At 42.4% G+C, this 25,983-nt stretch overlaps 1 protein-coding gene across 2 annotated transcripts in view; it reads right to left on the bottom strand.

Moving 5' to 3' along the window:
* Positions 1-25,416, bottom strand: part of LRRC30 (leucine rich repeat containing 30) — a 51,194-nt gene extending 25,778 nt beyond the window's left edge. The window contains exon 1 of one of the 2 annotated variants that reach the window (XR_004538381.1): positions 25,353-25,416. The gene's annotated coding sequence lies outside the window, so the exon portion shown is untranslated. The remainder of the gene's footprint in view (positions 1-25,352) is intronic. The other variant, XR_004538380.1, reaches the window with a different exon arrangement.
* Positions 25,417-25,983: the final 567 nt, after the last annotated feature.

The raw sequence follows: 25,983 nt of genomic DNA, 5'->3' as shown, positions 1-25,983 counted from the left end.
AACCAGGGTAGGAAACGTCCTACCAGAACCATAAGCAACAAAACCAGGAAAGCTGGACAGATGTGTGAAATACAGTATTTACCAAAGGATAAACGACATTAGTAATGTTAACAACAGGATGAGCAATAAAGTCAGTAAAGATGAACAAAATCAGGTTCGCAAGGGGCTGCAGGGTAATAGGGTAACATGTCATCTTAAATAGCCTCCAGTAGGGTAATCAGGGGTGTCCACATTTTCTTATACCGGCACAGAAAACCGCACCGTTCAGCTGCTATTCTTTTACTACCATTTTAATATTAATGACCTTGTTGTACTACATTTGCTTGGCAGAGTCAAAGTTTGCTAGAAGGCTCGGAAAAGACCAGGTGAGCCATTCTGATAATCGGCCGGTAAAATACTGGCATGCTAAACTGGCTGGAATTGGTTTAGCTACCATCGTTAAAGGCATGGTAAGTTTTGAGAATCCGGCCCTCAGTCCTTTATCATTATGGGTTCTTTATCCTTCACCTGCTCCTCCATCCTTATAAAATATTCTCCCTTCCTTAGTCCTTTGTCCTTATTTCTCCTCTTTTCTGGCCCCCCTCTCCTTGTCCTCTCTCTATCACATCTTGTCTGGCATCCCTAAGTGGATTTCTCCACATTTGCCCCATGATTCTGGGTGCTCTTCATCCCCAGCGTATCCTCTTAGCTCTGACCCCCCCCACTTTCCACGCTTCTCCAGCTGTCCACTATGAATCTGCTAAAACAAGCCATCTCCTCCTGGTCATACAGCATGCATGCCAGCTGGAAAAACAGCAGTCAAGCAAATTCATAAAACAAATAAATATGAGATGTGGTTGCAAATATACTTCTCACAAGATTGGCCCCCATATGGCACTGGAAATTGGAACGCTGTTAAATGTCGTGTGTTCTTTAGAATCAGCTGCTTGCTGCCAAAGCAACAGTGGGAGAGCTGGAAGAAGAGAGAGGAGAGAGGAATCCTGCAACAGCCAGTCCCATTGGAACTGGAGAAAGGATATTGAAATTGTTTCAAAAAGCAACTGCCTGGACAGAAAGGATCCACAAGAAAACATGTCTATATACTCAATCTACACAGCACTGTTCCCGCAGACAATGTAATGGAAAATTAAGGAAACCAGTTAAAAGATGTCAGTTTTACCAGGGATTTATTTCATAGAAACATAGAAACATAGAAATAGACGGCAGATAAGGGCCACGGCCCATCAAGTCTGCCCACTCTAATGACCCACCCTATTTATCTTTGGGGATAGATCCCACATGTCTATCCCATCTGGCCTTAAAATCTGGCACGCTGCTGGCCTCAATAACCTGGAGTGGAAGACTATTCCAGCGTTCAACCACCCTTTCAGTGAAGAAGAACTTCCTAGTGTCACCGTGCAGTTTCCCGCCCCTGATTTTCCACGGATGCCCCCTTGTTGCCGCGGGACCCTTGAAAAAGAAGATATCTTCCTCCAAGTATTTCATCCAAGTATGATACTTTGAAAATTTACTGGCAAAAGTTGTTCATTGGCTTTGTACTGTAAATATATTTATACACCTAAGGTTAACAAAGCAATTAAATCACAGTGTCACAGTCCTGTGTGCTTTAGTAAAGTTGAATAAACTCTATGAAATAAAGTGCACTATTGCATTAGCACATCTAAAACATGCATTAGCCTCAAGCATGTCAACTGCTTCCCTAACGGTATATATACTGGATCTGCACTATTTCCTATTTGTACAGCATCTTGTAGCTCTTGAAATATAATAATTTTTAATTTATTTCTTATATACCGCTATACCGTGAAGTTCGAAGCGGTTTACAATAAAGATACATTTAGTCAGTACATGGGTTGCAAGTGATTTACATTAAAGATTCATTTTGTCAGTACATGGGATACAAGTGGGTTACAGTAAACATATACAGCTCCATTATTCTTGTAACTTCTCCTGGAAATGACCAGAATTCTCTCTGTAATTATCCTGGAAATGTCCAGTTGTCTCTTTTGTAATCCGCCCAGAACTGCAAGGTTGAGGCGGAATAGAAATCAGTAATGTAATGTAATGTAATGTTTTTACTGCAGGTTCCATTTTAGGTAATGGAACGTTTATTGAAAACATGGCTTATCAGTGGTAATGCACTATATACGTTTATGGACCAGTCTGTTTCATGCAATAGATTATCAGATTTTTGACAATATACATGATTCTTATTCCTTTCCAAATATGCACTTACCAATATCTGGAATTAGGTTAAAAAAAAATATAGAAGCTATTTTAGATTTACCCCCTGTTTTACTAAGGTGCGCTAAGCAGTTTTAGCGTGCGCTAAATCACTGTTCTTCAACCGCCAGCCCGCAAACCAGTGCCGGTCCGCAGAAAATTCCTGCCTGTCTGCGGAGGGCCGGCGAGATCGACGCATTTAAATTTCCTGTCGGGCATCTCTTCCCCTTTCCCTTCCAGGGCTGGCGTTAGGATCGGCTGCGGTACTGCTACAACGGACAGCAAAAAGAAACACAGAAGCCACGGGACTTTTCCTCTTGCCTGCATCGCTATAGGCTCTGCCGATCCTGATTCTGCCCCCTCTGAAGTGACTTCCTGTGTTTGAGGGGCAGGATTGAGACTGGCAGAGCTTATAGCGAATAGCAATGCAGGCAAGAGGAAAGGTCCTCTGTCTTCGTTCTAGCCGTCTGATTTAGCGGGACCACAATTGAAGGCAGGGCTGATAGCAGTCGAGTTCGGGAGAGACATCCCTAAGCCCCATGGAATGGGTGGCTCCCCCGCCACTGAAGTTCAGTGCTTGTCTGAGGCAAGTCCCAGCGAATAGGGGAGGCAGACAGCAGCATTATTGGGCTTAACTCTGAATGAAGAACAAGACTTTCAAGTTGTTTCCAGAGTTCTGGGCAAGGGAACTGATGCGAGTTAAGAACCAGGCTGCTTCCGATTTAGTGTCAGTTATGGTGAGACCAGCCATTGTGACACTGGAGTCTCTCTGGGGCCAGCAGCCAAGGGAGGGAATAAGAGATGCTAGATTCCTATGTGTTGTGGGAAGGGGATGGTAGATCCGGGGGGGGGGGGAAAGTGTGACAGAAGGAAGATGGTGGATCCCCTTGGGGGAGGATAGCTATTGGAACTAGGTGGGAGCTGGAAGAATAGGGACACAAAGACAGATGCTGGATCTTGCAGGGGGCAGAGAGACATGGAAAATGCTGAACAGGAGGGTGGAGTATGAAGACAGAAGTAAGATGTTGGACATGGGTAGAAGGAGTAGGGAGACAGAGGGGCTATGCTGGGCATAGTGAATGAGGAATAGGGAGACAAGGAGAAGATGCTGAATAAGGAATGGAGGGAGTAGGGTGATGGAAGGTATCTGCTGGATTAAGATAGGGAAAAGAGGGGAGGTACTGGAATTGGATGGGGGAAGATGGTGGGTTGGCTGGCTGGCTCAGCAACGGGAAGGAATAAAAGAACACGGGAAGATGTTGGACATGGAGGTTGTAGGGTGAATGAAAAAAGCAGTCTTGACTGAGTAGGAAGACAGGTGGGAGATGCTGGACACAGAGTAGATACAGTAAGAAGAAAAAGAAGGTTCTGGATATTGGAGTAATAGAAGACAGGAAGGAACAGAAGTGGCAGATAGACTGAAGACCTTGGAAAGAAAATTAAGAAAAGACAGAAGAAAGCAGAAACTGGGATAAACATTAACAAAATGGGCAGACAATAAAGGTAGAAAAAATAATTTTATTTCTATTTTGTCATTAGAATATATCAGATTTGAACTATATATCCTGCTAGAGACATAACTGGGGACTGCAAAGCCCAGGCAGTGCTTCTTTAGCTTCCAGCAGGCTTAGGGCTCTCTCTGACCATGGGGCACTCCCCTAACACTATTCCTGTCATGTGTGACTGCAGTATTCTGTTAGCATGATATTTCTGTGTAGCATTCTGTAATAATTTGGCTTGTTCAATTTTCTTGATAGTAGAGGGGATATATGTGAAGGGGAGGGGAGACATGGGTTTTGTTGATCCTTGCTCTGAATTATTTGTATTTATAAAATGACAATTGTACAGAATATTGTTTCTTTTTATACTTTAATAAAATACGTTCAATATAAAATCATAACTGAGGCTTGTGCGGATGGGATCAGATGGTTTGCGGGGACCGAGCTTGCGAAGACGGGGCGGAAATGGGTTTTATTTTTATTTCAGTCTTAGTAGTTTGCCGGTCCACAAAATATTTATTTTATTTCTGCCGCTCCACGGGTGTAAAAAGGTTGAAAAACAGTGCACTAAACGCTAATATGTCCATAGACTAACATGCACGCATTAGTGTTTAGCGTGTGGTTAGCGCACGCTAATATTTAGCATGTGCTAAAACGCTTAGCACATCTTTGTAAAAGGAGCCCCAAGTCCTTAGTGGAATGAAAGACATAGTACGGAGATAACTGTGTTGGTTCCACTGAGAAACATTGATCTTAACATGATCATATTGGGCTGATATCTGGAGTGACATCACTAAAGAAATCTTCCGTAGCACCATTTAAGTTTCAAAAGGGTGACTACGATAAAATAAGGAAAATGGTTAAAAAGAAGCTAAAAGGATTGGTGGCAAAGGTTAGGACTTTAAAACCCAGAACAGATGGAATAAGAACATAAGAATTGCCATACTGGGACAGACTGAAGGTCCAGCAAGCCTAGTATCCTGTTTCCAACAGTGGCCAACCCAGGTCCCAAGCACCTAGTTAGATCCCAAGTAGTAAAACAGATTTTATGCTGCTTATCCTAGGAATAAGCAGTGGATTTCCCCCAAACATCTCAAAGGTAGAAAGAAGAGAAATCGAGAGTTGGCATGGTTAAAAGGTGAAGTTAAAAAGTCTATTAGAGCCAAATGAACATCCTTTAAAGCAGGGGTGCCCACACTTTTTTGGCTTCTGAGCTACTTTTAAATGACCAAGTCAAAATGATCTACCAACAATAAAAACTCTAAACATATACCCCCTCTTTTGCTAGCCGATTTAGCGAGTGCTAATGCGCCCATTATATTCTTTGGACGCATTAGCATTTAACACGAACTAAATCGGCTAGCGCACCTTAGTAAAAGACCCCCCATATTTATTTATTATATATACTGTGTGCACCTCTTCTGTCCTCCAGACCTCGTTCCATTCCCTAACCAACATCTCTCTGTCCCTCCGGGAGTCCAACTTTTCTTCCTCTCTCCTCCACCTGTATTGTCAACATGTCTCCCTCTCTCTCTCTCCTCTGTTATGATCATGCATCTCTCTGTTCTTCCTCAGGGTCTCTCCTCTGTCTGCACCTTCCATATCCCAACATCTGCCCCCCTCTCTTCTGCCTCCCCTTTGTTTCAGGTTTCTCCTTCTCTCTATCTTCCTTCTGCTAACATTGTGATTCCTCCCACCTTTGGTCAATGTCTTTGTCTCTCTCACTCTGTCTTCTCCCACCCCTCCTCTCTTTCCTCAGTTTGGGGTGTTTCCCATCTCTAACCACTCTACTAGTCCAGGATCTGTCTTCCCCCTCCCTTTTGGTTCATGGCTTTTGGTTCAAAGCTGATTTTCCCCTCCCCTCCTTAAGGTCCTTTTGGCTCCCCCCCCAAATCCAGCATCTCTAAGGCAACCCCCATCCCACCGGGGCCCTCACTATGGGCACAGCCTTACCTCTTGATTGCAACTTCAGCTAATTCCCCTTTATGCCCCTGAAACTAGACAAAACTAGCAAACTTAAAATGAATACATTTTAAAGTGCTCAGCAAACGGATGCTACAGGCAGCTGGGAAGGCACTCTGGGGGCCTTACTGGGAGGAGTACTTCTCTAAATGCTATGTTTCAACAAGAGGATAGATGAGGGTACAGACTTATTCTCTCAGTTTATCTTCAAACTGTCCTCGTCTCCATTCTTCCCTCTGGGCCTAACTACCACAGCTGAAAGTTAATTATGGCAGCCTGTGGAGCATGTTCTCTCTGCCGCGGTCCTGCACTTCCTGTAATGTCAGGGGCGGGACCGTGGCAGAGGGAACGTGCTACAGAGACCAACTGCAGCCTGCTACGTTTGCTCTGCAGGCTGACGTAATTAACTTTCATCTGTGATAGGTCCAGTGTGAAGAACGGAGGACGCTGAGGGGGAAGCATGTCATCTGAGTAAGACAGCCGGGCGCTCACCTAAATTAGCTGGGCAGAATGCCTGGCTAAAAGATGCTAAAAGACACTAGGGAGAAAACTGGCTCAGTGATCTACCGGCATTGCCTTTGCGATCGACCGGTAGATCGCGATCGACGTTTTGGGCACCCCTGCTTTAAAGAATAGAAAAAGGATCCAAATGAAGAAAATAAGAAGTAATATAAGCACTGGCAAGTTAGATGAAAAGCATTGATAAAGAAGGCTAAAAAAAGAAAATGAAGAGAAATTTGCCAAAGAGGCAAAAACTAATAGTAACAACTTTTTCAGGACTATCAGAAACAGAAAATCTGTGAGGGAATCCATGGAACCATTGGATTATCCAGAAGCATAAGTGAAGAAGTTGTAAGGATCTACCTGAACTGGAAATGATTTTCAAGGGTGATGATGCGGAGGAACTAAAAGAAATCTCCTTGAACTTGAAAGGAGTACTGATCCAAATCGACAAGTTAACGAGTGATAAATCACTTAGACCAGATGGTATACATGGGTACTGAAAGAACATGAAATTGCTGATCTGTTGTTAGTGACCTGTAGTACCTGAAGATTGGAGAGTGGCCATGTTATGCTGGCCCGCCTACATCCAAATGAGGCAGGCCCACCCCTACCCTGCCCAACCCACAGGATCCTAGAGCCTGATTGACCCAAGCATCTAAGGCCCCTCCTATAGCGGGAGGGGTCTTAGGTGCCTGGACCAATCAGGTCCTAGGATCCTTTGGGTTGGGCAGGGTAGGGGCGGGCCCGCCTCATTTGGATGGAGGCGGGCCTGCTGGCCAGACGTGCGAGGAGCCGTCCGGTCCAACTTGCTGGTAAGGTCAAGGGGGGGTTCCGGGGTGGTGGTGTTCGCTGGGGGGGGAATCCGGCAGGAGGGGTTGGATACCCTCCTGCCAGTGATCTTAGGGGGAGCTGTTGGGGGGGTCAGCAGGAGGAGTCTTATGGGGGGTGGTGATCTTATGGGGGGCCATTGGGGGCGTCAGAAGGAGGGGTTGGGCACCCTTCTGTCAGTGATCTTAGGGGGGAGCCATTGAGGGGGTCGGCAGGAGGGGTTGGGTACCTTCCTGCCACAATCGTTGGGAGGGTCGTTGGGGGTCGGCAGGAGGGGTTGGGTACCCTCCTGCGGCGATCGTCCGGAGGGCCGTTGGGGGGGGTCAGCAGGAGGGGTCTTATGGGGGGCGGCAATCTTATGGGGGGTCAGCAGGAGGGGTTGGGCACCCTTCTGCTGGTGATCTTAGGGGGGAGCCGTTGGGGTCGGCAGAAGGGGTTGGCTACCCTCCTGCCACGATCGTCGGGAGGGTCGTTGGAGGGTCGGCAGGAGGGGTTGGGCAACCTCCTGCTGCTATCGCTGGGGGAAGGGCAGGGAGATCCTTGCCACGATTAGGTACAGCGGCCACGTCTACTTACCATTTACGCCAGCATTTTGCTAGCCATATTGTATGCATCTCCCGTTCTGCTAGGGAGACACGTAGGGCCGCCTAGGTTCGCTTAAGGCTACCGCTTAGCCTTAGGTGAGCTTAGGCGGTTTGCGGGCCTCTCTATAATAATAATAATAATAATAACTTTATTTTTCTATACCGCCATAGTCAGGCGACTTCTAGGCGGTTTACATTGTAAGAAGGCTGGACATTCAGCGAATAACAAAAGGTCTTAATACAAAACAATAAGTCTACATACAATACAATACAATACAGTACAGTACAATACAGTGAGTCTAAATACAATACAATACAATAAGACTAGATACAATACCATACAATGTGTCTAATACAATATAATAGTCTAATGGGAAACTAACGTGCTAATTGGAGTTCTATGGGTAATGAATACCTGAATACTTTAGAGCTTACATATGAGTAGGAGTTCTATGAGTAGAGGATATCTGAATAGATGAGGAGCTTCTTGAGGAAGAAAAGGCGTTTGCGGGGAGGGGAGTCCTAGTGAGGAAGGGGACAGTTTTAGTCAACGAATTTTGCGAATAGGGCGGTTTTGATCGATTTACGGAATGCACTGTAAGACAGTGCTCCCTGGAGGCGCCTTCAATATAGGAGGCCTGACTGGGGAGCATTTTTTTTTTTTTTTTAGAAAAAGTGCCTCCCGATTGGCTGATTAGACAGCTGTAGGATGCCTACAGCTGCCTACAATCAGGAGCACTTTGCAGAATCAGGGTCTTAGTGCAGCGAGTTTCCACTTTTTTGTTTCGTATTTTTTCGACGGAACAAAAAAAGTGGAAAATCACTGGACTAAAGGCCTGATTCTGAAAATGGAGCCTGCAAAACGGGCGTCTACCGCGTGCCAATCACAGGTAGGCGCTGCACTCAGGATCACATCTATTTTCTTCTACCAACACCTTAAATGTAGGCCACTATTTTACAGGCCTACATTTAAAGCATGTGACTCAAAATTACGAGAAGCTCCTAGGCATGCCTACGGACACCTAAGGCCACTTCCAGAGTAAAGTATGACTAATCCGGCCTTTGGCATCTATAAGTGTGCCTAGATATCTCCTAGATGCCTACATTGTAAGCATCCTTTGCCCCATTGATTTTTTTTTTTTTTTAAATGTGCATCCTGATTGGTTCCATTGCATGGGAATAGGATGTCTACCACTGCCTACAATTGGGACAATGTTTTTAGAATCAGGCCCTCAGTGTGTAGCCCTCAATAGAGACTTCCAGGGCAGGATTAATTCTTTGAGGGCCCCTAGGCACACAAATACACTGGGCCCCCTGCCCCGCCCATGTCCCACCCCCATTTATCTGTTTTCTTCTTCTTTATTTCCACTTGTATTTCTTTTTTTTAATTCAAAACAAAGATTAGTATACCAGTGCACAGTTTTTCTTCTATTCAACTCCCAAAGATCTCTGAACAAATCTCCCTTCCTTCCCTTCCCACCTACTTACCCAGGAATTTAACTCTGAACCCTTTCCATGCATATATAAAAGTGTTCAAATATTTGTAAAGCAGTAATACTATCCAAAATATAAGTCTATATTAATAACCAAGTTTACAACGCCTCTCAACAGCCTCACTCTACATCAACCCATATGTATGTATAAACAACCAAATCTGTAACTCCACTAGTACATTCCACTCATGTATGTTAACTTGCAACGAAACAACAAGGCAAGCAGTCCACCAAAGAATCCAACATGAAACAAAAGAAGATTGGCAGAAAATAAGGAGATCCAAATCAGGTTAATTCAAGGTGCTCCCAAAAACCATGCCTGATGCATTTCGCCAAACAAGGCTAGTCAACGCTAACATAGTAACATAGTAACATAGTAGATGACGGCAGATAAAGACCCGAATGGTCCATCCAGTCTGCCCAACCTGATTCAATTTAAATTTTTTTTTTTTTTTTTTTTCTTCTTAGCTATTTCTGGGCGAGAATCCAAACAAAAAACATGTCTTCATACAAACAGAACACAGAAAACACCTTCGCCTAGTATGGAATAAATAATCACAAACTAACCTCTCCCCCCTTTTACAAAACTGTTGTATGGTTTTTAGCCACAGTCAGCACTACAAAAAATGCTCTACAGTTTTGTAAAAGTGGGGATAAAATATAAATATGTCGACAAAGGTTAAATAAAACCACCAAGACACTGGACTCTGCATACAATTCCATCCAGTATCCTTCCCCCTTATGTTTTCTCCCTTTCCCTGCACACCAATTCCATCCTTTCTTTCCCTCCAACCCAATTCCATCCAGTATCCTTCCCCTTATATTTCTCCCCTTCCCCTGCACACCAATTCCATCAGCATCTGCCCCTTTCTCTCCTTCCACCACCCTTCCATACCACCCTGCCCCCTTTCTCTCCCTCCACCACCCTTCTAGGTCAGAGGGAGCCCGCTGAAGAAACAGAGAACCCAATGTTTTGGGGGGTTTTTCCTTGGCAACGTGGGCTCCCCGGGAAAGATTGGCAGTACTGTCCCCCCCCGGGAAAGATCGGCAGTGCTGCCCCCCCCCAGGAGATCAACAACACCGCTCTCCCCCGGCATCGCAATCAACCAACCTGAATAAGTGAATAAGTGACGTCGAAGGGGGTGGACTGGCAGATGCAAAGAGTTGCTGTAAGGTTACGCAATGAGTGCGTCTGCCGGTCCAACCTCTTCCATGAGCAGAGCTGGCAGATGCAGTCATCATGGGACTTTGCAGCAACTCTTTGCATCTGCCGGTCTACCCCCTCTGATGTCACTTATTCAGGTTGGTTGATGGCGATGCCGGGGGAGGGCAGTGTTGTTGATCTCCTGGGGGAGGGCCCAGTGCTGCCGATCTTTCCCGGGGGCCCGCGTTGCCAAAGGAAAAACATAACAAAACAAGTCCTCTGTTTCATTGGGCCCCCCTGACAACTTCGGGCCCTAGGCATGTGCCTAGTTAGCCTATTAGCTAATCCTGCCCTGGAGACTGCCCCAACTTTGTTGATTGGGCTGAGAACTTTTCAGTGGCCCCTCATGCATTGGGTGCTGAACAAAATGCACACTGAGTGATGCTATATAAGCAGTACTCCAAATTGGGCACCTTTTATAGAACAGTGTATAGCACTGAGATCTGCACACAACTTTGGGTGTGAAGACATACATCAACTGAAACCTGGAGTAAATTCTCATGTGTAAATTAGGCAGGGATCCCTGAATTCTATAACCCTGCACATATGTTTACTGAATGCACATCCTTTTTCAGTTGCACACTAAAAGATTAAATGATCAGATGGATCTGATGTTTCTATAATGTATTTTACACAGTACTTCTTTACTTATAAAATTCAATGCATATAAAACAATTAAACACTTTAGAAGCACAGTATTTACTTGTTTTATACCGATTAATAGGGCAGTTGACAAATTTGTACTAAACTATGGTTCATTATTTTGCCATAGCATCAGGTGGCAGGATGTTGTGTGCTGAGATGCTTGTCTTTATAATAGACATGTCGGCTCAGGTTTAAATTAAGTAATGAGATATGGCCTTTTGAGACATTTTTAAATATAACCAAACTGTTTCCATAAGTATGTATGTGACTTAACATTAGTAACCGCTTGAAATAATTGAGTTTAAAATAATTAGGGAGTCACTCATGATGCACAACAGCTGTTGCAGATTACTTAGAAATCCATTGTCAGGTGCAATCGAAGGTATTATTTGTCATTCAACATATAATTAGTATGACTTAGATATGTATGCCTAGTGTGTACCCTTGTGAATCTTAACTCCCTTCCCCCCAAAAAAATCTGTTCTTTTTGTGCCGCTGCAGCAAAATAAGAAATCAAACAGAAGTGTCACTGGCACAGTTTACATATATACACATTTACTACAATTCTCTTAATAGACCAAAGCAATTAGATCATAAACTTTCCTTCTCAGTTGGATAGTCATTTATTTAAAGCATTTATGTGTCAGCTATGTAAACCAGACAACAGCTCTTTAAATTACTCTGCTTGCCAGCCTTGTGTCATATAAAGGCTTCTCACAATGGGCGCTCTGTGTAGTTCAGTACAAATTGTTCTGCGAGAGCTAAAGATGCAGGCAGGCTAGAGCCACTGTCTGAACCCTAAGGAGGTACTCTAGCAAGTTCTTTTTTTTTTTTTTTTCCCCAAATGCTATAAGTACTTACTTAAGTTAGGTTTCATCTAATTATATATGAGTGGATAAAAAGGGCATTGTGAGGTTAGGTGCACTGACTGAATGAGGAGGAAGAGAAAGAAAAAAGAATGCCTAGGTGAATAGCGAAGATTCAGAGGAGATCCTCTGTAACTGTTCCAGAGGCTTAAAGGGGTTGTGGGGAGGATTTTTCCTTTAATATCCAAATAGATAACAGTCAATTGAGCATTCCTTTCCCACCAGTTGGATGGAAGGAGAAATTACCACCAAATGAGGCATCTGAGGGACAGCAGCAGAACAAGAGCTAGCAGTAGGGTGTGATAGCACAACACTCAGGAAGGTACCAAAATAATAATAAAAATAATAATATTTTTATTTTTATATACCGCCAAAGCCATAGTAGTTTGAGGCGATTTACAATAAGAAGAGCTGAACAGTCAGCGAAAAATTACAATGAAGTATTTGTAGGGTAAAAGTCACAATGTAGGGCCTATTTTAGATACAATGGAGAAGGGAAATGAGATGTCCAGGTCAGGACCTGCACAGTTCACCTTGTATTTTACATTGCCTCTGCCAAACATGGAGCCTTTTTAAATAAAAATAAAAAAAAATATCTATTTGGACGTCGGTAAATGCAAAACTTTTTGCTGGCATGTCCAGAGGGAGCAGAAATTTTAAAAAGCTGCATGTGGCTCAAAAGAATCATTGCTCCTCTTAACTGTGCTCCCAAGCTCCATGTACCCTCAGTCCACTGATCACCTCCCACACCAGTCCAGACCTCTCTAGACCAGTCCATCAGAACTAATGAAGAATTCCTTCCAAATACTGTCATGTAAGATCCTTGCTCTACTCCTGAACTCCTCTACCAGGCAATACCACCAAATTCCACACCTACTGGGGGCTCATCTTGCTGGTCTAGAGAGAAAGGTTGAGTGATATACCCTATTGCTCCTCCTCTATCAGGCTCCAGTGGTCTTGCTGGGGCTAAGCACCCAAATAAGGGTATAAAGCCTAAGGAGTAAGAGACCTGGGACAGAAAGAGAGATGGTGTAAGAGAAGCCTGGGTTGAGAGAAATATGAAATTGGAAAAACTGAACAAGCCAGATTACTACAGATTGCCATGTAGAAAATTCACGCTTACAGAAAACCTGACTACAATGTAAAACATATATCACAAATATCTAATATTAAATTGAAATACAACTATTTTGCTGCCTTTGCTTTCTGTATGATTTCAGACAATTATGGGTTCAAACCAAAAAACAAATCCCTACTACCTCAAGGATTATAGCTCACCGACACTAGTCCCACCTCATTTAGCCTCCCCCAAACAGCTGAGCCAAGAACTGCCTGTACAGGTGGATATTAAGTTATTATTGCAAAAAGAACAGCAGATATTTAAATTAGATACAGTGCATCCTTTAGGTTTAATTCAGATGATAAATTGGACTAGTTTTTTAAAATATATTTAATGGCTAGCTTTACCAGCTTGTTTATGCCTGACTGAGTTGAAGCCCATTTTTGAATCTGGAACCATATATAAAAAGTGTGCTGCATTATTGATATACAATACACCTTCCATCAGTCTAAGGTGACAGCAAACTATAATGAGATCATATTCATTGTTAAGTCCTTCTTCTCTTTCTTGTTTACAAGTTGTACATAAAAAGGTAATATTATAAGGGACCGAGTACTTTAAGCAGTAAAGCAGAAAACTATTTTGGTGGCATTTACGCATTTATGTGTGGATATGGTGACATACATACATAAATGACTTCTTATGAAATATTGATCAGCACAAATGTTTGCGCTATGAAATGATGGTGTGTACTTTGCTAGTGGGCATGCAGGGTTGGAGTTTGGGCAGAGGTCTTAAGTATGAATATATACTATACACTATAGGACCTGATATTCAATGCCATCTAACTAGGTAGAAGAGGCTCCTAGTATTTTGATAACAAAGCACAAAAAGGACAATGTATACCTTCAAAAATTTCTGGAAACTAGAAAGAACTTTAAGTCCCATAAGAAAAACTTTATTAGAAAACAAGGCTATATTCTCAACTGCAAAATATGAAGAGAAAAAGGAATAGAATTCCTTAGATTGCAACAAGTAAAGACACTTAGGGCAGGTTCTGTACTAGTTTAGGATGACACAAGGAAATAAAATTAGTTGTTATGATCTATATTCTCCTTCCTTAGCATCCCACTAGACCAGTCCAAAATCTTGGGAAGTACCAAAGCAGTAATCCTCAAGGGTGAGAACCAGACAGGATAGACTTCAAAATCTTTGCCCCAAAATCTACATCCTGTAAAGACTGGACTTTCAACTTATAATGGCTAACAAAGGAATGCAACAGATACCACATAGCTGCCTTGTATAGTATATTTCCTGTGGTTGAATTGGGATATGCTTCACCCAAGATGAGGCTTATGCTCTTGTAAAATGGGCCTTCAATACTGGCAAAACCAGATGATTTCTAAATATGTATGTAGACACCAATTTTCCTTTAATCAAATGGATCACAGTAGCCTTAGAAATTACTTCACCTTTCTTGTTTCCTCCAAACAGCACAAAGTATCTCACTAACTCTATCCTCTTCCCCCCATCTAACATGTGCCTTTTTTTTTTTATCTTCCTCTTCTCTTTAAACAGAATTATAATGATAGAATTCTGGACTATCTGTAAAGAACTCAACACAGTCCAAGAAAAGCCCAACAGCACTATGTTGCAGTAATCCACTGTCATCAATACTATCATTTGAAGAATCATTTATAATCATTCCAAGGCAAATAGAGTTTAGGCTATTCAAAAGATGTAACTTAAAATAGACTTTCCTGATAAGATTTAACACATGTTACCTAAAAGACAACTGGGGTCAAGAATTATCCCTAAGTACCAGAATCCTGGGGACCACGAGATCGCTGAATCAAGGATATTGACTGATGGCAAAGAACCTGGCTGTGAAACTCAAGCTAGGTGCATTATTTTTGTTTTCCAATCAAGATTCAGGAAATTTCACAGTACTGAAACCGTCCTTCTTGACATCATCAATGACCACTGGAAACTTATGGACAAAGATAATTATGTCTTTCTGGTGCTGCTGGATCTCAGCACAGCCTTTTGATACTATTGACCATTGACCTCATTGAACGGCTCTCTGAAATTGGAATTCAACATATCACACTACGATGGCTCTCTTCTTTCCTGAATAACAGATCCTAAAGTGCTCTGAACATTGATATGCTATCGAAACCGAGACCAATCAAATATGGTGTTCAGCGGGGGTTCTCTGCTATCCTGCCTATTATTCAGTCTCTACATTAGACCTGTCCTAGACATAGCCTGCAAATATCAACTACAGATTCACTCCTTCATGGATAACATCCAACTGTACCTACCACTAGGAGAAGCCCGTGACTCCCAGATTGTGAAACTCCTAACCTGCCTCTCGGAAATCAAAAAACGGATACCCGTCAACAAATTACAACTAAACACCTCCAAGACGGAACTCTTTTGGAGCCACAAAGAACACTGCAGCCTTACCCATCCCTCACTGCGCTGGGACTCAACAACTATATCTACAAAAGACCAAGTGTGCAACCTAGGAATACTCCTTGATTGCAACCGACCATGTCTCTCAGGTGGTATCTTCCTCATTTTACTACCTGCGACAACTCTGAAAAATAAGGAACTACTTTTCAGAATCTGATTTTGCCCAACTACTCTATGCCTTAGTACTCTCCCGCATGGATTACTGCAATGCAGTGGTTTCATGGCAAAGAATGTACAATGTCTCTAGTGTGTTCAAAATGTGGCAATCAGGCTTCTAAAAAACCTCCATGCCCATGACCCTGTGTCCCCAGGCTCTAACGTCAGCTCACTGGCTGCCTGAAGCCAAACACTGTAGGGTTCATAATCAAAACAAAAAAAAGTCTAAAAAGTGGCCTAAATGGGTACTTGGACAGTCAAAAAGCCTGATCGTCCAAGTACCCATAACCAAAGCTGGTTTTAGATGTATCTAAAACTAGCTTAGGCCTTTCCCTTGCCTCTACATGCATAGAAACGAAAAGAGGTGTTTTTAGAGGTGGGGAAAGGGCGGGAGGTGGGCCGACCTACACATAGCTGTACAACAGGTATAACCAAAGGTTTAGGCAGGTTGCCTAGTCAGTACCTATACGTTTTGACATAGACCAAGTCATAACAGGTATAAGTGCCAAAAAAGGAACCTGCCTACCCCCTACCGCAATGATGCCGGCAGGAGAGATGACTCATCTCTCCTGCCGTGATTTCGATTGCCCACCTCCCAGAACCGCAGCACTTTGGGGTAAGGATCGCGGCAGGGCACATTAATATCCACCCCCCCCCCCCAGCAACGATTGTGGCAGGAGGGAGCCCAAGCCCTCCTGCCCCGGCGAAACCATGACCCTCCCGACATGATCGGGGCAGGAGGGAGCCCAATCCAATTGAGGGGGGGATAGCGGCAGGAGAGATTGGCTATCTCTCCTGCTGCGATCATTGCTGGGGGTGTGTGGATTGTGTAACCGGTGTTCTTTTTGACAAACACCGGTTACAGAATCCAGCTTTTAGGCAAAGGACTGGCCCCTCCTTTGCCTAAAACGTCTGGTTCTGGGCATTTGGGACTTAGGCTTTTTTTTTGTTTGATAATGTGTTGCAATTGTAGACATAGTGGTGGTATGGCCGTATAAACTGCTGAATGTAGAGGTAGGCCACTATAAAAAAAAATTCCTTTTGGACGTTTTTTTGAGAATGGACATTTTCCCTGCTTCTACTTTCAGCGTTTAGGGCCTAGGCCAAAAGGGGACTTAGATGTATTTTCATATTATGCCCCTTCACGTCTTCAAGGGCCTGATGTTAGCATTCAAATCCTTGCATGACATGGCGCTGGGCTACATGACGACTAAACTTCCTCCGTACATGCTAAACCGGTCCCTCCACTCCTGGGATGAAATATGTCTCAAAGCGCCTCCTGGTCGTGCCCTTCAATTGCAAACCACCAAGCAACGGTCCTACTCCCACTTCATACTGAGCCACTAGAATCAACTTCCCCTGCAGATTCAGATCCCTTGAAGGACTCCTCAGCTTTCGAAAAGTAATAAAATATACCTCTTCGCCTAAACCCCTGCCCTTGACCGATGGATTACAAAAAAATATATATTGGTACTAGAACCAGTATGTGTCACATAAAGAAAACTTGTATTGTAAAACTATGGCAAACTACTTGCCACATTGGATTCTAGCCCCACAAAACATTGCTTGTTTATTTTTAAAATATAGTTTCATTATCAATACCTTATCACTCTCATTTGTACATGAAACTAAAAGGGTGGACCTGGTTTGTATTGTATCTTGTGAGTCTTCAAGAAATTCCGTCAAATTCATATCAATAGAAGCCAATTGGTCTAGTCCTTGTTCCGCAGTCATTTTTTTGGTTCTTAGGTATATAATAGAGTGTTGAAATAGGTATTGATTCAGAATTAGTTAAAACCAATATCTCCCTGAGATACTTATGAAAAAGAATCTCAGGAGAGATCAAACATGTTTCTGGAAAATTAATCAATCGCAAGTTAAATTAGTATAAAACTTGTATTGAAAACCTTGCACTGTAAGGATAACTATGGCAAATTGTAACCAGTAAACTGTATATTATGTATATTAATATTAGATCCCTAGTATGTATGAAGTTAGGATACAAACTTGTATTATAAGCCTGTACGGAAATGATGTATGTTTAACCTGTAACCCATTCTAAGCTCTTTAGGGACAACGGGATTGAAAACAAATTAAATAAATATATAAATAATGCACCTTAAAAACTACTTCCCTAAATAAGCCATTCAGGCATTTCTGGGAAGTTTAAAATAATTCAAATGACCGATTCTGTAGCAGATTTAAAAAGTCTGCTTCCAACCAAAACAGCATATCGTGCTTGGCATAAGATTTTGTAATCAGTATCAGCATTTTAGTCAGTAAAGTATACTAACCAATTGATTGGTAATGTCAACTCATTAAACAGAAGTGCTGACCATATATTCTCAACTTTAATCATGATTTTACAGTAGAACATTATGTATTAATTTTCTGTCCGTGCTGGTGACATTTAGATCTATCTATTATAAATTATAGTGAGGTATAAAAGTGTAAAAAAGTTAATATATTCAGAGCTGTGATAGAACCTTAATCCAGGATGCAGAGGCATGATTTATGTGTGGGCCTTGAAAATTGCATAGTGCAAAACTGTGCCAAATAATTGTGTGCCAATGCAGAAATGTCCTTTTCCATGAGGATTTATTTTCTTGCAGGTATAAATCTTTGCTAGTCTCCTACCCATGCTCTGCATGGGATTATAAATATTTTACTGAGCCCATGTTCTATACGTGGGGAGGCAGCCCTGAAAAGGAAGTTTTATGTGCCACATTTGGATCTGTCGCACATCATTTTACTCTCTTCCTTTTAAAAAAATAAAGGCACAAGAACATCTAATATATGAAAACAACTTTCTAAATAAAAAGAAGCTTATAGCTTACAAAAGTTGAGGCCCTCAAAAGATAAAGCTTTCATATGGTTGTCGGTTGAAATATGAATCCTAAAGATACAAGGTGAAGTAATAACATGCTTTTGTCAAAATGGAATATCTACTGTAGACTATTCACACAGGCACATTCTTTGCCTGTTGTGATATCTTTTACTAAATAAAATTTAAAAAAATAATAATTCAAAGACCACTGGGTCAATATTTAAAACCCAGCAGTCATGATTATTTTTTTAACCTCAGGCCAGCATTTAAAAAACAAACAAACCCAAAAAAACATCTATTGAGCACCACTACAATCCATGGAACTGAATATATATGGAATACGATGAGGGCTGGTAGTGTTCGTCATCATTGATATACGATAATTTAATCTCACATACTCTGTAATTAGTTAATAAAATGTTCTGCTTTCAATAAAACTCATATATCTAGAGTTTTATCTTTTTCTTTTTTTTTTTACTACGACCCGCTGAAAAGTGCTGAAGTAACCAATGTGGCCCTCATGGCGAAAAGCTTGGAGACCCCTGCACTAAACTATAGGGAATGTCAACTTCTGCACACACACATGAGTCAATCTGAAAAAGAGCAGTGCAATCCAGGTCTTCAAACCAAAGGGAATTTAATAACAACCATACATGTGAAACAATGTCTTGACTTGACTTGACACAGGCCATGTTTTGGGCTAAGAAGCTTGTTTCAGGAGTCCTAGAGTCAAGAACTTCTTCCTGGCAGCAGCAGCAGAATTCACAATTTGCTGCTCTTATCGGCATTGGGCTTTCCTCTCTGCTGGGTCCTGCCTACTTCCTGTTTCTGCAAAAGTAGGACCATGCAGAGAAGAGGGTCTGATGCTGGCAAGAGCAGCATATTGTGAGCGTTGCATTGCCGTCCGCAGGGTGACAAATGGAGGGGGGGGGAGATGAGAAATGCTATACCCGATTGGGGAGTGAGGGTGAAGGAAGATCAGGGAAGGGAGAGGAGACAAAAGAGAAATTCCAGACCAAGGAGAAAGAAAGATATCAGATGTCAGGCCTTGGAGGTGAAGAAAAAGATGCTAGGTCATGGGGGGGAAGGGAAAGGAGAAAGGAGGGAGGGAGAGAAAGAAAAGAGAGATGGAAGGGAAGGAAAGAAAAATGATGCCAGGGTATGGGGGGAAGGGGAGGAGACTGAGATGCCAGACTATCGGGAAGGCATGGGCAGCAGTGTAGCAGTACTGATAAACATTTATAAATAGAAAATGGAAATAAGGTAATCTTTTTATTGGACTGGTTTTAATACATTTTTTACAAACTTTTCGAAACCAAAATCCCCTTCCTCAGGCAGTGGCATACCAAGGGAGGGAGGGGGGAGCAGAGGGTCGGTATACCCCAGGTGTAGCTCCTAGGGGGTGCTTCTCTGATCCCTTTTTATATGGGAGGGGTTACAAAACGATTGGCCCCGGGTGTCACATACACTAGGTATGCCACTGATTGTTTCATATGTATGGTTATTAAATTCCCTTTGGTTTGAAGACCTGGACTGCTCTGCTCTTTTTTATTTCTTCCTTGCAAAGCATTTATTTGCTTACCTTATTCCTGCAGGGTGGCTATTCTACTATCTGCATAAATAGAGACATCATGTGGTTGACAGAAACAAGCCCTTGAACATCTGCAACTGCTCAAGGCCCATCAACATCTGTCCTCTTTGGAACAGGAGCCTGCAGACCTTCAGCATGCACACATGGTCAAGGCCAGTGGTGTAGCTAAGGTGGGAGGCACCTGAGAAGGGGGGGGTGCCTCCTCTTCTCCACCCCCACTTCTTCCCTTTTTACCGTACCTTTTATATTCTTCGGCACGAGCAGCATCTCCAACCTGCTGGCCACGCCAGCCTTGGCTCTACCTCTGACATCACTTCCTGGTCTAATTTTTCCTGCCTTTTTTAAAGAGGAAATCTGGCAACCCTACCCCACACCAGCCAGCTGCACAATGCATTTTTTATGCACATGGTGAAGTTGCCACCTGGGTAATCAAATAAATGGCTCACAGTGACAGAGAAAGACAGAAATGCTGAAGAGGGAGGGGAAGAAGAGAAATGGTGGACACTATGAATGTGGAGAAGGTGAAAGGAAGGTAAGAGATGCTGAAGTGGGGAGGAGGAGAGAAGGCAAGACATGCTGGAGACTATTTGGGGGGAGAGAGATACTGAAAAGAGAGAGAGAAGGAGAAAAATGCGAGAGACAATGAGGAAAGGGAGGAAGAGAAGGAGAAAAATGTAGGACACCATAGGTGGTTGAGAGGGAGGAAAGGAAAATGTGCTGAATGAAGAGTTGAGAGGTAGAGGAGAGAGGAGAGAAATGCTGAAGGGAGAGTTGAAAGGGAGGGAAGGAAAGAAATGCTGAAGGGGTGAGAGAGGTAAGGAAGGAGAGAAATGCTGGAGATCATGGGGGAGAAAGGGAGGGAAGGAGAAAAGGAAAGAGATGTTGAGGGGTGAGGGAAGGAGAGAGATGGGGAGGGAGAGTGGAAAAGAGAAAGGGAGAGAGATGCTGAAGAGAGGGGGAAAGAGTTATGGAAGAAAAAAGATGCTGAAGTGGGGGTAAGGGAGAGAACGAGATGCTAAAGGAGATGAGGTAGCTAGGGAAGAAAAGAAATGCTGGAGATAATGGTGAATGAAGAGTGATGTTGAAGAGAGGGTGAAGGAAAGAAGGTGTGAAATGTTGAAGTGAGGGAAGGAAGGAAGGGCAGAGTTGCTGAGACAGTGGGGTATGTAGTATAGAATGAGAGATAGTTTGAAGACTATGGTAGGAGGGAGTAGGAAATGAGAAAAAGGCTGGACATCATGGGGGAAGGTTTGAGAAGGAGAGAAGGAAATAGAGAGATGCTTGTCACCATGGGCTGGAGGACTACGGGATATAGGAAAAGTTTGGGGGAGGGGAACTTGGGCACCCCCAAACAAGGAGGCATTCCACTGCCCCTGGCTAAGTGCACTTCGGTGCTATTCTATAATCTGATGCCTAAGTGTTGTAGTGCATAATTGCAGAAGGCATGGGCAGCTCAAGGCCATTCCAAATAGTTCAATATGTGTATTATTGGATGCTGACAATTAGGTGCCTAACTTAGGCACTGACATTTACACCTGCCATAAAGCAAGTGCAAGTGGTGGTGTCTAAATTTAGGTATTTAATTACTGACTGACACTAATAACACAAGGCTCAACAAACCCCAGGCACCAGGTAGCCATGGTGCCTAGAAATTGCACCCTAGCACTCAGGATTTCTTGCACCCCAATTTGTGTGGCTACAGAAAACATGTTCCCTCGGCTGAGAGACTGATCAAGATGGTGTCGGGAGCGGAGGCCTGAATGAGCTGTGCTGCTCGTCTCACCTGGAGCCGCGTTGTGAGTCTCTTTCCCGGCAGCGATATGGGGAAGAGAAAGGGAGTTCCCCGCTTTGCTCCTCCAGCGGTGGAGTCCCCTCAATGACTGGTCCAGACGATGCTTACAAGCGTCTTTGCTCATTCGGGTGAAGTGACCCGAACTACTTCGGGGGGAAACCCAGAATCCTCGGGGGACCTCAGCGCAGTGAACCGGGCTTCGCTAAGCCCTGAGCAGAGGCTGGTTCCTACCCAACCCGGAAGTACTCCAATGCAGGGAATGTCTGGAGTCTGGCAGCCCCAAGAGGGAGAGCTTGACCCCAGCACAGGAGGAACATCCCTACTGAACCTTTCGGAAGAAGGTGGAGATGGGAATCATCAGAAGTTTCCCTGCATCATAGAGGAGGAGGTGAGAGGTGCTTCAGGAGGGAATGTTATCAGCTTTGAGGAGATGAAGAAACCAGAGAAAATAGATATGGAGGCGCTGTGGCAGGCCATATCAGTCATGGACTCCAACCTTAAATTGAGTTTATCTACTATTAAAACAGACTATGGAACTGTCTTTTCCAAGGTGGAACATCAGGGGGTACTTCTCACTAATTTGAGTGAAAAGTTGGAGGAACAAGAAAATAATTTGAATGAAGTAAAGAAGGTGCAAATGGAACTGGTCAAAGAGAGATCTTATGTTTCTCGTAAGATGGAAAATTTTAAAAATCAACTGAGGAAAAATAACTTAAGATTTTTGAATTTTCCAAAGTGCCCTATTATATCACCAGTTGAGATGGCTAGAAAATATTTCCGTGAAACTTTAGCCATTCCATTTGAAAATTTACCTCCAATTGTTAGAGCTTATTATTTGAATATAAAGACGCCACAAGGGGAATCCACTCCTACAGAAATTCCAGTAGATAAAGCAGTGGACATGAATTTGTCTTCATTTCTGGAAAACTCCCTTGAGGTTGTCACCCATAGAACTACCACGCTGTTAACTCTAGCCTTGGAGAGTGATAGGGAATTTATCCTTCGCTTGTATTTTCGTCATATAAATGATAAGTTTTTAGGCTCTAATGTTTGAGTTTTTCCAAATTTGGCTCAGAAAACCCAGAGTCCTTGAGGCCAAGAACTCTTGCTTTGGGGGCTACATTTCTTGTTAAATTTCCTGCAAAGTGTTTTGTATCTTATCAAGATAAAAATTTTCTTTTCTTTGAGCCTAAACAACTTTTAGAATTTATTGGATCATAAGAAAAGTTGGTAACCATGTCTAGTGATGTATGACCTACCATCTGGCTGTAATTTGGGAATCTAATGCCGTGACCTTATGTTAATTTTTGTTATTTCTGATTGAAAGTTTATTTCTATTCTTGATCCTCATTTTTGTGGACTAAATAAGAGATAATTTATGTTTCCTTTATATGTTTTATTGAACATAATTTCTGGATCTGTAGCAACTTGCAAAAGCAATGTTTGTATCTAAAATTGAAAATCTTATAAATAAAAAAAAACATGTTCCCTTCTTTTCCTCTGGATTTTGTCCCACTGAAAGTTTGAGCCATGGTGCCAGAAGTTCAGCTAATCTAGTGAAGTGGTTTCCAACCCTGTCCTGGAGGACCAACAGGCCAATCGGATTTTCAGGATAGCCCTAAGGAATATGCATGAAACAGATTTGCATGCCTGTCACTTCCATTATATGCAAATCTCTCTCATGCATATTCATTAGGGCTATCCTGAAAACCCGATTGGCCTGGTGGCCCTCCAGGGCAGGGTTGGGAACCACTGGTCTAGTGGATCCAAGTCTCATAGGACTTGAAACCATGATATCAGCTCAAACTGCCTGCACTGCGTGGCTCAAGATAACAGTGAACTGGATTGCTGTAGAGAAGTGGGAAATATGTTTCTTCTGTAGTTGCAGGAATTCTATGAGTATCGGAGCATTTAACACTCTGGGTGGCAGTAGAAACCTCTACTGCGGCCTAGTAAAAGGGGGGAGGGGGTTAATCATTCCTTTTTTAATCATTTTAACAATTACTCTAAATAAAAAGCCAACATCTTTGCAAAGAAAAATAGAAACAATAATCAAGAAACATATCCTCTACTACAGATATAACATAAGAAGCCATTTTATATTGCCAAACCCCTAATAGATTTAGGAGAGACCTAGAAAATAGGGAGCAAAATCTTATTTGAAAATAATAGAAGAAAAGTAGCTGGCAAGGTATTAACAAATTAAGCATTGTAGACAAAGGAAAAAGAAATGAATCAGTTATGAACTTTGGATAGTAATTCTTCCACTTCTCTTAGAATTTACAGTAGAAACATTCTCAACCGTATAAGGTCTCAAAAGGTAAATTCTTGCCCATCAAATGCTTAAAAGATATCTACTAGAAATATTGGAAGTTTCGGAGGAAATGTTACCTCCATTTTCTCGTGTATATTATCTCCCTGAGAAAAATCAAATCTCATTAGATCGAGAACCTTTAAATGTTTCTGAAATGTTGGAAATATCAGATAAAGAGGCAGTAGTGCCACCTACCTTGATTATATCAGTCGCTCTGCCAATTGATAAAACATGGTTGTTAAAACTTTTCTTTAAAAATAGGCAAAAAGAATTTATAGGCCTTAAAGTACAAATGTTTCCTGATTTGACACGACAAACCCAGAAGCGTCGCCGTGAATTCTTGTTGATGAAACCTGGGGTTATATCTATTGGTGACACTTTTTATTTACGGCACCTTTGTAAATGTATTGTTTTATATAATGGTGTTAAATATGTTTTCTTTGAGCCAAGCCAGTTGACTACCTCAATATGTGTCCTATGCTAAACAGACCTTAGCAAAATGATCCAAAGTTTCTAGATTACGTATATTGCACTTTGAAAGAAACTGAAACCATTTTTTCACATTAAGATAGTGGCCTTCCTTTCCTTAAAGTCTTCTATATTTAATTTTGAGATGTATTTGAATTTATTGATATTATTTATTTGTTTTATTAATTTTATATTGTTATTATTAATGAATTATCCCCTCCCCCTTTTACTAAGTTGCGATGGAGGTTTCTACCACGCTCCAACGCTGCTTCAACGCTCATAGAATTCCTATGAGCATTGGAGCAGCGTCAAAGCATTTAGCCCTCCAGACCATGATAAAAACCTTCATCACAGCTTAGTAAAAGAGGGCCTATATTTGCTTTGATGCAGGTATACTGTACATATTTATTGAAATTACTGTACTGTTTTTATGACTGCTATGCTCCCTGTAGACCAGGTGACACTAGAAATAGCAGAATATAAATGCCATTTTGGATTACATTGAAAAAAGCTTTAATGGTATTTAATGAAAACCAGGAAACAAAACAGTTCATGTGATTCCTAAGTCCTTCACTTATAACCTACACAGCCCAGCCCAATTACATTGTTGGCAAGATTTTACTTCAGTCTTGGAAGCACATAGTCCAAAACAAGCCTTTCCTTTCAGTCTGCACTAAGAGAAAATCAATGAAAATTTATCCCTCTGTCTCATTAGCAATACAGTTTGAAAAGCTGACATTGTATGAGAGTAATTAAACACATTTTCAAGAACACTGTCCCTGAGAGAGTGACAACCTACCAGTTCAGTACACTAACATTTTCAAAAGTAGTTCCAAAACAACAGAGAATCATAAATACCTCTTTTTAAAACATCTTTGTCAACATTCTGAACACCATCCAGCTTCCAAGATACCAGTCCTCATCCTCTTGAGCAAGAAGTACAGCTCTGTTCTTTAAATTAGGAGGAGGAGTGGGAGGGGATAGTGTAGTGGGAGGGGTAGTGTAGTGGGAGGGGGTAGTGTAGTGGGAGGAGGAGTTGATGTTGGCACAGGAGGGGATTTTAATGTATTTCTGGGCTTTATCGATGACTGGCTTGATGTAAAGGTTAAAAAGGAGGGGGACAGCAGGACATCTTGGGGAACACTATATTTGATAGATTTGGGTTCTGACTTGTGTGGGCCTAGTAGGACTGTTTGTGTTCTCTGATGCAGGAAAGAGTGAACCATTGGAAGGCAGTATCCCTGATTCCAAGGTCAGAGAGTCTGCGTAGTAGGAGCTGGTGGTCCACGATGTCAAAGGCAGTGCTTAGGTCTAGTAGCATTAGTACGGCATTGCTGCCTTTGTCAAGTATTGAACAGCTGTCATCAATGATGTCTAGGAGTACTGACTTTGTACTATGGCCTGCACGGAAGCCGGATTGAGAAGGGGATAGGGCAGCTCATTTTTCTACGAAAGGTTGCAGACGGTGGAGCACAATTCATTCAAGGCG

Source organism: Geotrypetes seraphini, chromosome 2 (assembly GCF_902459505.1).
Source record: "Geotrypetes seraphini chromosome 2, aGeoSer1.1, whole genome shotgun sequence".
Classification (NCBI taxonomy): Eukaryota; Metazoa; Chordata; class Amphibia; order Gymnophiona; family Dermophiidae; genus Geotrypetes; species Geotrypetes seraphini.
The sequence above is the reverse complement of the archived record's forward strand: the minus strand, read 5'-3'. Positions and strand labels throughout refer to the sequence as shown.